Genomic DNA, 10,892 nt, shown 5'->3' on the forward strand with positions numbered 1-10,892 from the left:
AGAACAGCAGGAGTAACAGCTGGAACAGAACAGCAGATGCACAGTACTCGAGGTTCAACATAGAGACCAAACTCCACCCCTAGCCCCATTGTCTCAACTGCGTGTAGCATTAGAATGATGCCATCTGACAAAGGACAATGCCCCTAGCCCCTACCCCCTAGCCATTTAATTTGCTCTCACAAACACAGTGGCCTCATAAAAATACATCTAAATAAGCTCACTGCCTCACCACTCATTTGTTATTTATTTAACCTTTATTTAACTAGGTAAGTCAGTTAAGAACAAATAAAAATTTACAATGACGGCCTACCCAGTCTCCCGTAACCCCGGACGACACTGGGCCAATTGTGCGCTGCCCTATGGGACTCCCGATCACGGCCGGTTGTGATACAGATCATATTTTTTTGAATATAATCTTACCTTCTCTCCCATGGACACACCTCCTGAGGTGATGATGACGTCAGCACGGCTGATCCCCTCGTTCAGGGCATTAAGGAGGTCGTCTGGGCTGTAGGAGAAAGGTCACAGGTCACAGTTCATACCCTCCCATCTTTCTGATCGTAGATGAATCTATAGCTTTCCAGACACAGATTTTAGCCTTGTGCTTTCAGATTCTCCATCGAGCATGCTTTTTAGTCCAGGACTAGGATTAATGTGTGTCCAGGAAACCAGKCCAATATTTTCTAGGAGGGTAGATGAAGCCATTGTTACTGAGGCTTATGATTGAGTGTTGTTGACTGACTTGTCTCCGACGATGCCCAGGTTGATGGTAGGGTAGCCATGTTCCTGAATGGTGGCCAGCAGTGTAGACCTGTTACTGTCCCTGATCTTCCCTGGGTGCAGGTCATCCTCTGGGTTCAACAGCTACACACACACACACAGGTTACTTTATTGTTCATATTCTACAGGAAACCATCTCATATCTTGCAATATTTTCCTGTCAGAACCTGGGATTCAAACCGGCAATCGGTTGATGTCTTACCCGCCTCTCTAACCTCTAGGCTACCTGCCACCGCAATCCCAGGTATAAAAGATACCATGAATGATGGCAAAATATGTGTGCATGGATATGTGTGTTTGTGTGTTCACCTCGTTGCCAGTTGACATGACAGCCACCACTGGGAACTTCTGCACCTCCACCTCAGTGACTCCTACGGTGGCCAGCAGGCCAATCTCAGAAGGGCCCATGTGGGTACCCTTGGACAGGACACATTCCCCACGCTTTATATCATGACCTATAGGCCTGGAGGGAGGGGAGACAGAGGGGGCTGGGTGAGTGGCAGAGACACAGTACTGGTACTACGGTCACGTGGAATTTCACTGCCTTCATGACTCGTGACCGCCGGTGTGGCAACATGTACGGGGAGTCAAACATTTCATGTGGAACGGACATCGTCAGCGTCAGCAAACGAGTAACACAGACAAAAGACAATAAATGCAGCAGCGGGGAACAGAGCTGGGGAACTGACAAATATAGGGGAGGAAATAAACAGATGATGAATGAGTCCAGGTGAGTCCAATATCGCTGATGCGCGTGACGAGGGAAGGCAGGTGTGCGTAATTGGTGATAGGAGTGAGTGATGCAGGGCAGCCTGGCGCCCTCAAGCGCCGGGGGGGGAAGAGCGGGAGCAGACGTGACTACGCACATTACACTAGTACTGTAGCATGGTACCATATCTACGAACCAACCAAAAGCAGTACTGACAAAAGAAGACAGCGTGAAGTAAAGCGAAGTGAAACCTAAAGACAGGTTAGTTCACAGACAATAGGGGAAAGTAAGGGTTAAAGGAGTAGTCAGTAATTATAACAGTCTTATTGTTAAAGAGGAGAATTGGGAACCGTGATTATATATAAATTACTCGCACTTGACTCCCTTCTCCCTTTTACTAGCTTGGACTTTGCTGATAGCTGCTTTACTGAGGAAAATGTACTTACTACAACGTGATACAGGGCCTTCAGAAAGTATTCACATTCCTTGACATTTTCCACATTTTGTTGTTACAGCCTGAATTTAAAATTGATACCATTTAGATTTGTGGGTCACTGGCCTACACACAATACCCCATAATGTCAAAGTGGAATGATGTTATTCAATATTTTTTATTTTTTATTTTATTTTTTTACAAATGAATAAAAAWTTTWAAGCTGAAATGTCTTGAGTCATTAACTATCCAATCACTTTTTCATGTCTAGCCTAAATACGTTCTGGAGTAAAAATGTACTTAACAAGTCACATAATAAGTCTTTGTAAGGTTCACATTCGGTAGAAATTACTATGAAATAATAAAATACTGCAGTTGGGTATATAACTTTAAAAAATTATTTAATTATGTTTCCCTCCTTAATGTCATCATCTCATCTCTGTTCAGGCAGTAACAGCCAGCCAGCCAGACAACGTTATCTCTGTTCTCCCATACTGTACTGTCTTCAGGCATCCTATTTAGCAAGACTAGCGTGCCTAAGTATGCTGCAGAGCTGTCTGACAAAATCATTTTACTAGTTCTTCAAAGTAGATATGGTATACTTTCACAAACGGTCTCTATCCCTCTCTCTCGTCCTTGTGTTGTGTACATTCCTCTCTCATTCAGTCTATGCAGTCTATGTGTATCTAACTTAACATAGCAGGCGTAAAAGTGTTTCCATCTCTGTCCGAGCTGGAAAGAACAGGCCAAAGAAAGAACAGGCACAATGGATTATGGTCACTGGCTGCCTGTGAGTTTTAGAATTKATTTTAAGATTCTTCTATTGGTTTTTAAACCAATCCACGATGGTGCACCCCAATACATGTCAGACATGCTTTTAAGTCATGTACCCAGTAGGTCCCTCAGGTCCTCTGGTCTTTTAACTATCCCAAAGCCTAGGACCAAGAGTCATGGAGAGGCAGCCTTTAGTTATTATGCCCCCAGCCTCTGGAATAGTCTGCCAGAGAACCTGAGGGGGACCAAGAGTCATGGAGAGGCAGCCTTTAGTTATTATGCCCCCAGCCTCTGGAGTAGTCTGCCAGAGAACCTGAGGGGGGCTGAAACTGTTGACATATTTAAAAGAGATCTTAAAACACCTTTTTAGCTCTGCTTTTCCTCAGGGGGCTTTTTAGCCATTCAGTTCCTGCCATTCTTTAGTTTTTTATCCAACTTTTGTTGTGTAGTAAATATTTCAGCTTTTATTTTTATTGTTAAAGAATAAAATCCTGTGAAGCACATTGCGTCGCATTCCATATCTGAAATGTGCTGTAGAAACAAGGCTTGATTTGATTTGATGATTGTAGTTGAATATTTGCTTCATGAAAACTAGAACTCCCTTCAGCCCAGCGTCCCAGATGGTTCTTAACTTGGTTTCTCTTGTGAATTATTTGATTTCTCTCTAGAGAAACGGCGTGATGGGAAAATGGTTAATCGCTCAGCACTAGAGGTAGAGTTCTGTTACAGAAAAGCATTGAGTAAAACTGGGATTGGAATTTCAGTTTACTTCCTGAATTAACTGGATTTAAATGAAATAGAGCCCACCAGTCCTGACTGGTACAACCTTAAACTTCTCACTCACCTGATGTCTAGTCCAGGGCGTGCCTGTACCAAGATCCGCACCTCCAGTTCTTCTGTGCCCTGCAACGACAAACAGAGCGGTTAATGAAGAAGATACAGTACATTCCGTACTATTGTTAGGAAGAGGTTTGTGGCAGATGAAGTCTACATGTACAATACAGAAAGGCTGTCTGTTTGTGGAGAGGAGATACTGGAGACAGAGGAGAAAGATAATTGTGAAACAGAGAGGCGAGAGACATATTGTATGTTATTGTAATGTATTTGTATAGTATATTCCATGCGGATAAAGTTCATTGAAATAAATTGAGAGGGGGTCAGGAAGTTGCCACAGGAGATGGGAGAGGGAGAGTGCTGGTTGACTCACGTCTTCAGAGAGAGAGAGAGGGAAGAAGAAGGAAAGAAGGGAGAAGTTGGGTGTTGACTCACGTCGTCAGACTCTCGAAGCAGCTCTGTGTCCTCCACCTGCACCACAGCATCCGCCCCACAGGGGATAGGAGCCCCTGTTGTCACCCTCATCACCTGGCCCGGCATCACTGTGTGGGTCGGCTACAGAGACACACATGCAGGTTGGACATTATAAAGGTGCTAAACATGCTTATAACACATCTATCAAGGCATTTTAACTGCATCATAACTACCGGCATGAAGTAGTGTTATCAACATTTCAATTGGGAAGTTGAATTATCAGAAATCAACTATATACAATTTTCACAAGATAAACTTTTGAACATGAGCGTCAATAGTGGAAGCTGTGTGTCCACTGTGGAGGCAGTGTGTCCACTGTGGAGGCAGTGTGTCCACTGTGGAGGCTGTGTGTCCATAGTGGAGGCTGTGTGTCCATAGTGGAGGCAGTGTGTCCATTGTGAAGTCTGTGTGTCCATTGTGGAGGCTGTGTGTCCATAACGGAGGCTGTGTGTCCATAGCGGAGGCAGTGTGTCCATAGCGGAGGCAGTGGTGTCGCATCGCGGCGGCAGTGTGTCCATTGTGGAGGCTGTTGTCCATAGTGGAGACTGTGTTGTCCATAGCGGAGGCAGTGTGTCCATAGCGGAGGCAAGTGTGTCCATAGCGGAGGCAGTGTGTCACAGTGGAGGCATGGTGTCCATTGCGGAGGCTTGTGTGTTCCATTGTGGAGGCTGTGTGTCCATTGTGGAGCTGTGTGTCCATTGTGGGCCATGTGCTGTGGTAGTGCTGTGTGTCCATAGTGGATGCGCTGTGTGGTCCATAGTGGAGGCTGGTGTCCATGTGGAGGCTGTGGTGTCCATAGTGGAGGCTGGTGTTCGCATCGTGGGAGGCTGTTGGTGAGAATTCTAAAATGTACTATTTAAATGTATTATTATGGATTTAATCCAGAAAGCAGAGTGGAGTGTTGTAGAGGGTCTGTGTAGAGTAGAGAGCGACAGGGTCTGTGTAGAAGTAGAGGAGAGACAGGGTCGTGTAGAGTAGAGAGAGAGACAGGGTCTTGTAGAGTAGAGAGAGAGACAGGGTCTGTGTGAGTAGAGAGAGAGACAGGGTCTGTGTAGAGTAGAGAAGAGAGCAGGGTCTGTGTAGAGTAGAGAGAGAGAAGGGTCTGGTAGAGTAGAGAGAGACAGGGTCTGGTAGAGTAGAGAAGAGACAGGGTCTGTGTAGAGTAGGGAGAGAGACAGGGTCTGTGTAGAGTAGCGAGAGAGACAGGGTTCTGTGTAGAGTGAGAGAGAGACAGGGTCTGTGTAGAGTAGAGAGAGAGACAGGGTCTGTGTAGAGTAGAGAGAGAGAACAGGGTCTGTGTAGAGTAGAGAGAGAGACAGGGTCTGTGTGGAGTAGAGAGAGAGAGAGAGACAGGGTTCTGTAGAGTAGAGAGAGAGGACGGGTCTGTGTAGAGTGAGAGAGAGAGACAGGGTCTGTGTAGAGTAGAAGAGAGAGACAGGGTCTGTGTAGAGTGAGAGAGACAGGGTCTTGTAGAGTAGAGAGAGACAGGGTCTGTGTAGAGTAGAGAGGAGAGCACGGTCTAGAGAGAGAGAGAAGGTCTGTGTAGAGTAGAGAGAGAGACGGGTCTGTGTAGAGTAGAGAGAGAGAGAGGGTTCTGTGTAGAGTAGAGAGAGACGGGTCTCTGTTAGAAGGTAGAGAGCAGAGACAGGGTCTGTCTTTGTGTAGAGGTAGAGAGAGAGAGAGGTCTGGTGTAGAGTAGCGAGAGAGACAGGTCTGTGAGAGTAGAGAGGAGACAGGGTCTGTGTAGAGTAAGAGAAAGAGACAGGGTCTGTGTAGAGTAGAGAGAGAGACAGGGTCTGGTAAGAGTAGAGAGAGAGACGGGTTGCTGTGTAGAGGTAGAGAGAGAGACGGTCTGGTGTAGAGTGAGAAGGGACGGGTCTGTGTGAGTAGAGAGAGAGAGACGGGTCTGTGTAGAGTAGAGAGAGAGACGGGTCTGTTTAGAGTAGAGAGAGAGACAGGGTCTGTGTAGAGTAGAGAGAGAGAGACAGGGTCTGTGTAGAGTAGAGAGAGGAGACGGGTCTCTGGTGTAGAGTAGAGAGAGACGGGTCTCTGTGTGCGGTAGAGAGAGAGACAGGGTCTGTCTCTGTGTAGAGGTAGAGAGAGAGAGAGGTCTGTGTAGAGTAGAGAGAGAGACAAGGTCTGTGTAGAGTAGAGAGAGAGACAGGTCTGTGTAGAGTAGAGAAAAGAGACAGGGTCTGTGTAGAGTAGAGAGAGAGACAGGGTCTGTTGTAGAGTAGAGAGAGAGACATGGGTCTGTGTAGAGTAGAGAAGAGAGACAGGGTCTGTGTAGAGTAGAGAGAGAGACAGGGGTCTGTGTAGAGTAGAGAGAGAGACAGGGTCTGTTAGAGTAGAGAGAGAGAGACAGGGTCTGGTTAGAGTAGAGAGAGAGACAGGGTCTGTGTAGAGTAGAGAGAGAGAGACAGGTCTGTGTAGAGTAGAGAGAGAGACAGGTGTCTTGTGTAGAGTAAGAGAGGACAGGTTGTTTAGAGTAGAGAGAGAGACAGGGTCTGGTGTAGAGTAGAGAGAGAGACAGGGTCTGTGTAGAGGTAGAGAGAGAGAGACAGGGTCTGTGTTAGAGTAGAGAGAGAGACAGGGCTGTGTAGAGTAGAGAGAGAGAGACAGGGTCTGTGTAGAGTAGAGAGGAGACAGGGTCTGTGTAGAGTAGAGGAGAGACAGGTCTGTTTAGAGTAGAGAGAGAGACGGGGTCTCTGTGTAGAGGTAGAGAGAGAGACAGGGTCTCTCTGTGTAGAGGTAGAGAGAGAGACAGGGTCTGTCTCTGTGTAGAGGTAGAGAGAGAGACAGGGTCTGTCTCTGTGTAGAGGTAGAGAGAGACAGGGTCTGTCTCTGTGTAGAGGTAGAGAGAGACAGGGTTGTCTCCTGTGTAGAGGTAGAGAGGAGACAGGTCTGTTTCTGTGTAGAGGTAGAGAGAGAGACAGGGTCTGTCTTGTGTAGAGGTAGAGAGAGAGACGGGTCTGTCTCTGTGTAAGGTAGAGAGAGAGACGGGTCTGTCTCTGTGAGAGGTAGAGAGAGAGACGGGGTCTGTCTCTGTGTAGAGGTAGAGAGAGAGACGGGTCTGTCTCTGTGTAGAGGTAGAGAGAGAGACAGGGTCTGTCTCTGTGTAGAGGTAGAGAGAGAGACGGGGTCTGTCTCTGTGTAAAGGTAGAGAGAGAAGCGGGGTCTGTCTCTGTGTAGAGGTAGAGAGAGAGACAGGGTCTGTCTCTGTGTAGAGGTAGAGAGGAGACAGGTCTGTCTCTGTGTAAAGGTAGAGAGAGAGACAGGGTCTGTCTCTGTGGATTATCTTGTAATCACAGTGAGCCAGTGACTGTGTAACTCACATGGCAGGATAGCATGGGAATACACTGAGACACACAGAGGGGGGAGGGAGGAGGGAGGGAGGGAGGAGGAGGGAGGGAGGGAGGAGGGAGGAGGGAGGGAGGGAGGGAGGGAGGGGAGGGATACTCCAAAATACCAGGGCTCACAAACTGTAAGGAAGCTCACCTGCTGTCCTGCCTGTGACTCCCAATGATGAAGCGATCTCCAGGACCGTCCGGCCGCTGAGAGGAACAGAGAGAGGGATGAGAAATAGAAGGAGAGAGAAGGGATGGTGAGAGAAAGAGAGAGAGAGAGAGAGAACAGTAATGCCTCTATATCTGAAAACAAGCTGCAAGGGTCAAACTCACACAAAAACAAGCATGAAAAGTTTTTAATCTCTCAAACTACTGAACTCTAAACCCACTAGAACTGGCGTCTCACCTCGCACGGCGTAGCCATCTTTGACTGATGCAGGGAATGGAGGCAGGTTGTCTTTGGCATAGACGTCCTGAGCTAAGACTCGACCCATCCCATCTAGAGTAGGATAGAATAGGATAAAGGAGAGAAAGAGAAACAGAGAGAGGAGAAAAAAGGTTGTAATTTCACACATACATTTTAGGGGTACACAAAATGTGATATGCATGCTGGTGGGATAAGCTGTGTCCCTCGGCGGTGTCCCTCGGCGGGGGAGGCAGAGTCCCTCTATGTTTTGGTTAATGTGCGTGTGTGTGTTTGTGTGCGCAGTGCAGTGAGGATGGGGCAGAGAAGTTATAACCATGCTGTCATAATCTGTTGACAACAGCACAGAGACAGATGATGGTAGGACAAGACAGTGTTGAGTAGCTGTTGTTGAATGTGAAGAGGACAAAAGCCAGTCACACAGAAAGGCCTACATCACATGAAACCTTTGCTATATGTGAGTGACAGAGAAAGGGGTGACGCTAACTAGCTCTGACGCTAACGCAGAGGAGCTACTTATTACAGCCTCTCCTACACACACACACAGGCAAGCAGAGACAAGCACCTCTAGGGAGAGAGTGGGGAGATCACTCTCAGCACATGAAAGGAGAACAAACAGAGCCAGGAATAACACAAAAAAAGAGAGACAGAGACAGAAAGAGAGAGAGAATGATAGAAAGACAGAATAATAGAAAGAGAGAAAGAAAGGCAGAAAGAGAGAGAGACCAAACCAGCCAAATCATCACGAAACAAAAAGAAAAATATATAACCTATTGGAAAGACACCACAAAAAATCAAAGTAAACTTCAATGCTATTTGGCTCTAAACAGACAGTACATGGTGGCAGACTATCTGACCACTGTGACTGATAGAAAACTGAGGAAATCATTGACTAGGTACAGACTCAGTGAGCACAGTCTGGCTATAGAGACCGGTCGTCACAGACAAACCTGGCTGCCCAGAGAGGACAGGCTGTGCTCACTCTGCTCCAGGGGAGAGGTAGAGACAGAAGTGCATTTCCTACTACACTGTGACAAATACTCAGACCTAAGAGCATATTTCTTTCCCAAAATTTTAATTCAATACAAAGAATTTGAAACTATAAAAGATGAAGAAAAATTCAAATATTTATTGGGTGAAAAGCCAAAATGTGCAGTTTTGGCAGCCAAATATGTGTCCTCCTGCCACAGCCTGAGGGACAGCCAGTGAAAAATGCAAAGTAATGTTGATAATATTTCCCATTTAACTTAGTTTTGTTTTGTCTTTCGTACCAGGTCATGTGTCTTCTCAGTCATGTTGACACTGGTCTACTACTGTTGCTTTAATGTATTGTTGTTCTGATTAATATTGTTGTTGTAGCTGTTATTAATGGTAATCCCATGTCCACTACTACTATTATTAGCCAACTCTCTTCATCGCTCTACGGGCCCATCGATCTTTTAGGTGTTCATTTGAACGTATATTAACCAGCAAGAACAAAATAGCACTTTGCAAAGTAACCCGAGTCCACAACTTAACTGCCATCGGAAAGTGTGAACAGCATGTGACCAGCGTGACAGTACACTATTGCCCATATTTACGTTGGGTTGGTCTCAGAGAGCTATGGCTCATTGCGATGCACTAGCTCACTGTGTGAGTGATGGTCAACTGTATCCACACACCCTACACCCAACGTTTTCTTTCAGAGTGTGTGTGTGTGTTTTTGGTTAACTTGTGGGCGACCAGAAGGATAGTAAAACCAAGAACATTTCGGACCAAGTCGGACATCTTGTGCCGTCGGGTTAGGGTTAGAATTAGGTATAAGGTATAAAGGTTTTGAATGGAATCAATCATTTGGTCCCCAAAAATATAGATAAAACAAACATGTGTGTGTGTGTGAGACAGAGAGCAGAGAGCGAGAGAAAGAGAGAGTGGGGGAGGGAGAGGGTGGGTGGGGAAGAGAAGAGATAATGAAGAGAGAGAACATAAAATAGAGGGAGAAAGAAAGAGAAGAGAGCAGGCTTCTCCCCTGCCTTGAAGGCTGATAGAGCAGACCCTAAAATGACTACCCCATAAAATTTACCACATTCGCCATGAGCACAGTAATAAGGCTAGATCATCCCTTTACACCAAACAGATGGAATAGAAAAAGAATCCATCTATGGACACAGACATAGCGCAACAGATTATTAAGGACCCAACAGATCGCCTCAAGACCACCGCCAACGACGCACAGCAGACACTCAACGACTCAAAGCTCAAAAACTCGAAGAGAACATCCAAACTGAACTGAGATAACATCCAAAACACGACTGCAGAAGACATCCATTACAGCTGACTCAGGACAACATCCAAAACGACTAGAAGACTCACAACCACTGAGAAGAACATCCAACACTGCCCCTGACCTACGAAGACATCCAAAACTGACAACCCCTGAGCACAAGACCACCCCGCGCAAACCGTGAGGACGCAAATCGAGAAGACAATCACCAAAACTGAACTCTAGCAGCACCACGACCCAATCCCCGAACTACCACTGAGCACGACCCACCTATCACCAAACAACACCTGACACCCTCACCAAGAAACGACACCTCAACACAAAACTAGAACTGCCGCCGACCGCCCCAGACCCATAACAACACCCACCCTGCACTGAACCCAGCAACCGAACAGCATCCAAAAAACTGCGCACGAGCCACAGACTCACCGGACACCACCGACAGGACAACTACAACCGCCCCGCCCCGCGCCCCGCCCCCCCGCCCCGAGCGGACCCTGACCCAACACCACGACCAAACCGAGCCCACAACCACAACCCCACCCCACAACGCCCGACCAAAAACCCCAGCCCCGGACCAACGCCAAACAAAAGCACCGCGGGGAGCGGCACCCCCCCGCCAAATTGATGAGCCCAAGATCGAAAAACCCAAGACAGTGCTCCGCGCCCGCACGCGCGCCGCGCCGCAACAAGCCCCAGCGCACAGCGCCTGGCACGCAGCAGACCCCCGCCGCCGCCACCTGAACCGCACCACGCAGACGCAACCAAGATCAACACACGACACACCACCCACACCCACACACAAACAACACAAACACCACCGACAACACGACCAACACGAGGCACACAACCAC

The 10,892-nt window shown here is 47.3% G+C and overlaps 1 pseudogene; it reads right to left on the reverse strand.

Annotated features, from left to right (window-relative positions):
• The window catches only part of LOC111963094 (gephyrin-like), a 42,686-nt pseudogene that overhangs the window by 5,974 nt on the left and 25,820 nt on the right, over positions 1-10,892 (reverse strand).

This window comes from Salvelinus sp. IW2-2015, linkage group LG4q.2 (assembly GCF_002910315.2).
Source record: "Salvelinus sp. IW2-2015 linkage group LG4q.2, ASM291031v2, whole genome shotgun sequence".
NCBI classification, from domain to species: domain Eukaryota; kingdom Metazoa; phylum Chordata; class Actinopteri; order Salmoniformes; family Salmonidae; genus Salvelinus; species Salvelinus sp. IW2-2015.